Raw genomic sequence first — 6,625 nt, 5'->3', positions numbered from 1 at the left:
CAAATACAAACACGAACAACGCCTTTTGGCAATTTCCCAATGATTTTAACATCCAGCAAACTCACCTAACTAAGCTGAACCAGCCCCCACTGAGCCAGAGGCAGAGTCCCCGAAGTCTGGGTTTCCAAGAGGCTGGACAGCTGTAAGAATAGATCTGACTATAAAACTTCTGAGTAAGCTGGATGTTCTGTCACAATACAAATGTAATTACGCTGTTTGCTCTGTCGCCGGTGTCAACGATTTGGGTGCAGTTCAAATATTACGGGTGAGGGGGTGCAAATGTTGCAATCGTCCTTACATAAAGATGTTAGCCTTAACGAGAGGAGTGTGATATTTCCCCCCTTTGGCGTTACAAATTATAGAGCTGTATTTCTGTAGATGTCGTCATCTGGAAGTCCTCGACAGTAAACGTCATGTTGTTGGCAGATCATTCCAGAGGCTGCTGTAGAAGAAACACAGATAAACGAAGATTTAGTCATGCTTTACTCCTGTGATGACATTTCAGATTAGCTGCTTTGGCTTACATACTGTGAATTAACCCACGTGCTTCAAAATTTGCTCGTCTAGCATGCCCATTGGAACAGAAAATGCCAGGATGGACATTGGAAATTCAATACAGGGCTAGCGGCTAACCATAACTTATGGCATAAGAAATCGGTAGAGGCCATTTTTTTTCCAGCGTGCAAATTACGACAGTTGGAGCAGAAAGGCGTGTATTTTTCAGGATTCAAAATACCAGTTGCGCATATTACTTTACTTTTTACATATTAACAGCACTAATAAGACCCTGTTTGCTAGGCTGTATGGCCAGTTTCAACAAAAGAAAAAGAGTAGCACCGTGTTCTGTACTTCAGTAAACCAGGCATTTTCCGTCCGCCACCCCGTAAACAAGATAATCAATCACAGATGTCAGCCGCGGCCGGCTTCACAATTTCTTACCAAATTGTCAAGAATCGGTATATTTAAAACCAGCGTTAACGACATAGTACAGGACGTTGCCTTCAATTTAAAGCTGGCTACGCGGGACAAAATCTTTAGGTTTAGGAATAACTGAATGTTCGTGACGAGACACATAATTTCGATAATATGTAGAGGCAAAGGGAGTTACTTAACTCCTTACCTCTTGCCAACGCCCTTTCTTCTCCAAATGAAGTGGGTGACTGCAGGGCTAGAGATACTTCCCATATCCATCCGCCACTAGACGAGACCAACTACATTCCAACGTATAAATTAGAGAAAACAGACTTTGTACGAATACGCCCTGGGCAAAATATTGTGTCACAATCGGAAAATGATGTCAATACTTTCAAAGTGAACACTTAGTGAGTGGATGCTTCACTTTTGTCTCGCACTACTTTCTGGCGGCACTTGTGTACATCCTGTCTGGGAGGATATTTGGTGGCGTACCCCTGTGAGGCTCACTTAGGGTTTGTGGGAATATAGCTAATAAGATTTCACTGTTACTATGCATCATCGTAAATATGCTCGCTTTAAATCAATGAAAAGCATTTAATACTTGTGTAACATGTGTAGCTTATTAGCATGTTAGACTAACACGCATGCGTATATGACGTAGCATGAAAAGTCCAAGAGAGAACCTCGGCAGGCAAAGATGCCTGAAGAATAAACAGCTTGAAAGTGCATACTGGCCTGGTTTCATCCTGATAGATTCCTACCAAGAGGTAGAAGGACCGTCCGAGAACAGATAGGACGTGTCGCATGGTGTCAGAAGAAGTTTAACAAACCCAAGTTCGGAAAAAGAAGAAGAAGAGAGAGGACAGAGGAAGAAAGAGAAATCTTCCAGACGAAGGACAAAGAAAGCCTTCAAGAGTCTTCAAGGAGCATAAGTCCTACAAATTTGTTTTTCTTCAAGAAAGCATTAAGATGCAAGTCACAAAGTGAGAAGTTTGAAGAAATTCTAGAGAAATGTGGCACCAGACAGTAACGTCTAGACACAGTCACCACGAGGGTAGAGGAGAAAGAGAGAGTCCATTATTGTTTTAGCCGAATTCCAACTAGTCTCCAACCAGACCCAATAGATTGCAAAGACCGTATCCAACTGGAAGAAGGAGCTTGTAATGCAATCTAAGTTGCAAAACGTACTTCCTCTGCCAGTTTGATACGGTCTTTGCAACCTATAGATCTGCTTGGAGATTAGTTCAGGCGCCAATTAGAAGCACGTTGCTTCTAATTGGCGCCTTTCAAGCATGCTAGCAAGCATATAGAAACCGCGGGAATCAGTGCCAGCTGAACCCCTGGCCAGGGTTTTTATTTTGCAGGGTGTTTGGGAATTCGCGCAAAGCTGAAACATGTGAGTTATTTTAGAACATAATCAGTGACTATTTGTATAAATTAACTTTGTCATTTTGTAGTGGAATGTCTAGTGTGCATTGTATCGAAGCTTCAAACTTGTAAAGGCGAACGTAGCACTTACGGAACTATGTGGTATAATTTCTCCAAGCAGAGATTTCGATAAGGGGGCCATGACCACCCCTGCTTCAGAAGGGAACGCTTGAAGCATGTTAAATCTAATCACTTTGACAAATAATGGTCAATTTGTAAGGAAGTGCGAAGTCTTTACCAGGGCTAAACTGTTCAAAGTTCTACCCTCCGCCGCGGTTTTTTTTCCTGTTTGGCAGTTGTAGCCCAGCGTATGTATAAACAGTAGTAGTAAAAAAAAACTGCACGTCTGTTTTTCTTCTCTTTCATCCTCCCCATAACTGACAAAGTAATTCTATACTCCCATGTTCATATACCTAAGATCCTCTGTTGATTTGCTCTGGTTGATTTGTTTACCCAAGGATTGGTTTACGTAACATTGAGTATATATATTACTATAAGCCTCCCCGAACGAACTAGCGACGTGGTACGCAGGCTACAACAAACCGTGCATTTTGTAACTAATCTTTGTCATAACTTTTAGGTCTTCAAACGACGGCTACCTTGCTGACACTGAATGTCAGCATAGTCCCCAAGGGCCGTATCGCCCTGGTATGACCCCGGATACACAGCCGACATCGACAGCAGCGTGGGAAGTGGCATTTTGGACGACCTGAAAATTCGAAACATGGGCTCCCCATCCCCCTATTCCGACGATTCCTGTCCCTCATCAACAACGTCATCACCGGCACACAACTCGATTCAAATTTCTAACATCTCACCTGCATGCGCAGACGCCTCGACTGAGAGCTGTACTGAACATCACACTCCTGGAGGGCAACTGATTCACAACTCACCTGCACGATCCAACTCCGACGCCTCTAAAGAGAGCTCCCTACTACTGGGAGGGGAGGTGGGAGACCCTCAGGATGGACAGCGGTGGACTGGGAAGATGGACAGCCATGGACTGGGAGTGAGTCTGACCACTCTGAGACTGGGAAAAATAATGACCCCCTACATTCCAGCACCCAGGGCCCCAGAAGAGGAAACTGCATGCAAGCCACAACCACAACTACACAGAACAGACCTCAGCCAGTAAGAGACCCAAACCAGATGACTTGAACATGTCAGACAGCCAGACTATATGGCCTGAGGCATCCCGGATGCATTTGTACTTAAAATAAACATCAGTTCTATGCTCATTAATATCTCTCTTGTGCTTATTGTCTTCTTTATATTCATAAGTGAATTCTAGCTGAAGAAGTTATACCATTACTATTTAGTTATACTATTTAGTTTCAAGAAGTAATGGTCTCAACATTGAAAGAAGATAGAAATAGTAACAAAGGCAGTTCACTTGTCCACATACTTATATTGTTTGACACAATGAAGTTTGACTCTAGATCTTATGAAGCTTCCAGGTGATACAATGAATTCCTTCACATGGACATTATTGTACATGAATGTGCTGTCAAAAATCGAACAAGTGGTATACTGACAGAGAGGCAGATAAGTCTTTTCTTTTTAAACAAAACTATGTTCCGTATGTTGAAAACATCACATACTAAGTTTTTTCTAGAAGACCTTTCGATATATACATATGTGAAAAAATACAAGCCTATCCTCTTTTAAGTTTCTTCTCGAACACCTTTGGGTACATTCATGCCATGTAAAAAAATAATATAAAAACAAATACAAGCCTATCCTAGTGTACAGTGGGGGACAAAAAGGAGACAACGGAAGACAAAAAGAGCAAACGGGGAAAAAACTTCAAGAAGGGATTGCAGGCGGAGACTTTCCCGTCAGGTTTACCGCGCATTGACAACCACAAGAAATGACAAGTCGGGTATTGAGAGTGAGACAGACGTGAGTGGACAGGACGTCACAGCTACAAGAAATGACAAGTCGGGTACCATTTCTTCTCAGACTGAGAGTGAGGCAGAGCTGAGTGGGACGGAAGTCACTTCCTCCAATTCGTTCCCAACACCACCACAAACGCCCTCCCCATCAAGTCATGGTGCCAAGAAGGGGAAAAAGTCAGTGGATCAGCCAGAACGTGTATTGCATGCTCTCAGAGGTAATAGAGTAGTCAAGCTTGATTTCTTCAGCAAGCAGATGCATAAAGTCGTTAGCCACACAAAGCACTGCCCCCGAAGACCTCAGGGTGTACCAGTTCTGTATGATGAGGTGAAGAGAGATGGATTTGCCAGTGTCCTCATGTACAGGTGTAATGCTTGTGGTGCAAAGATGCTTGTGGAGCTCCAACCCAAGATCAAAGGCCCAAACAGGAGAATGCGGCATGAAATCAACATGCAAGCCGGTTAGGAGTTCATGTCAGTTGGGTACGGGTATGCTAACATGAATGAAGTGATGTCTGTAATGGGCGTCCGTCCCGTCCCCCTCTGAGCCCACATTTGTGAACGTTCACAATTGGAGGAATGTGGGAGAAGGAGTTGGCTATTGAGCTTGAACAAGCAGGAAGAGAGGAAAAGGCACAAGCAGAGGCGATGAATCAGTATGACGAAGGAATCCCGTCTATTGATGTTATAGCAGACGGTGGATGGTCTACAAGATCACATAGCCACAGATACAATGCTAAAAGTGGTGTTGCAGTTATCATGCAATTGGTAAGCACACTAAAAATCTGCTGAACATTGGTGTTAGGAACAAATTCTGATCGGTTTGTGCAGTTGCCAAGAACAAGAAAGAAGAAGCAAAGGAGCACCAGTGTTTTAAAAACTGGGATGGCTCTTCTGGAGCAATGGAGGGCGACGTCATCCTGCAGTGAATCCATGCACGGTCTGCGATACGTCGGCCTGATAGGTGACGGTGACTCTAACACCATGGCTCAAATCATGGAGCGAGTGCCATATGGGAGGCGGGTTCGGAAGGTGGAGTGTGCCAACCATGCCATCAGAAATTACCCGAAAAACTTGCACGCTTTGGTGGATTCCACCCCAAGGTTCAAAGGCCGCAGTGGGCTGAGTCAACTCAGGATTAAGAAGATCTCAGCTGGTGCTAGAGCAGCCATCAGGATGCACAGCAAAACAAAAGATGTCAAGGCTCTCCAACGAGACATCAGGAATGGCCCATACCACGTGTTCGGGGCCCACGGACAGCAGCTTCAGGAAGCGTTGCTGCACAGGGAACCCCGGTCAGTCCCAGCGTACCATACGATACCAACCATATGAAACCAAACTCGGCGTGAATGTTTCATACCAGCACCATGCAGTAATCTACATGAGCAAGACTCTCATGTTTATCAACTGACCACCACTAACAGTCAGATGTACATGTATGGGAACACTCCATTGTAGTCTATCTGTTAGGTAAAACATGTATGGTATTTACATATTAGATATAATTCTTATTTCTCATCACAACAGTCAGCCATCGGTCAGCTGCGACAGGGGCTTAAGTTGTTCGGTCTCCTCGATGTGCTGAAGAGCGATCCCCTGATGGGTGGAAGTACTGGTGGACGACCCCAGAGACTCCATAGCGTCCGATATTACAGGTGATAAGGATGAGATCTATCCTGGTCCAACCACTGAAACCATCACCCCTACGCATGTCCCCTCGAACACTAAGCGGCACCCAACACATCAGAGCGCGTTTTGTCCTAGAAGCGGGAGAGCGAATTTTGTCTGAGAGTGGGAGAGAAATTTCGTGATGTGAGATATATTTTACAAATGTTTGTTTGTTTGTTTATTTATTTTTGTAATGGATTTCATGTAATGGGTTCTACAATATATACCAATACAATAAACAGTATTAAGTTTTATACTACAATTATTGTTGTCACATCTATATCTTTTGAAGGATTTCTCTCCCACAATCAAGGGAAGTTCTCTCCCACATATACAGCGCAAAATTTTCTCCCACTTCCAAACTCTGGAAGTGACGGAATCTCAAAGTCAGAGCGCGTTTTGTTCTAGAAGTGAGAGAGAAAATTTTGTCCGAGAGTGGGAGAACTTTCGTGATGTGAGGCATATTTTACAAATGTAATGAATCCTACAAAATATACCAATACACTAAGCAGTGTAAAGTTTAATACTTCAACCATTGTTGGCATACTAAACGTGTGATAAAATTCCATCCAACTTGCATGAGAAATTGTCCCCCACATATACAGCGCAGAATTCTCTCCCACTACCAGACTCTGAAAGTGACGGAATCTCTAAGTCAGAGCGCGTTTTGTCTCAAAGTTAGAGAGCGAATACTGTCTGAGAGTGGGAGAGCTTTCGTG

General features: G+C 43.7%; 1 long non-coding RNA gene across 1 annotated transcript; it reads left to right on the top strand.

Moving 5' to 3' along the window:
• The first annotated feature begins 2,225 nt into the window (after window positions 1-2,225).
• LOC136446334 (uncharacterized) lies at window positions 2,226-3,583 on the top strand. Its single transcript, XR_010757559.1, has 2 exons — window positions 2,226-2,311; window positions 2,924-3,583. It is a non-coding gene; the product is annotated as an uncharacterized lncRNA (long non-coding RNA).
• Window positions 3,584-6,625: the final 3,042 nt, after the last annotated feature.

The sequence above is a fragment of the Branchiostoma lanceolatum genome, chromosome 12 (assembly GCF_035083965.1).
Source record: "Branchiostoma lanceolatum isolate klBraLanc5 chromosome 12, klBraLanc5.hap2, whole genome shotgun sequence".
Taxonomy (NCBI): domain Eukaryota; kingdom Metazoa; phylum Chordata; class Leptocardii; order Amphioxiformes; family Branchiostomatidae; genus Branchiostoma; species Branchiostoma lanceolatum.
This window is presented reverse-complemented; position numbering and strand designations above follow the sequence as displayed.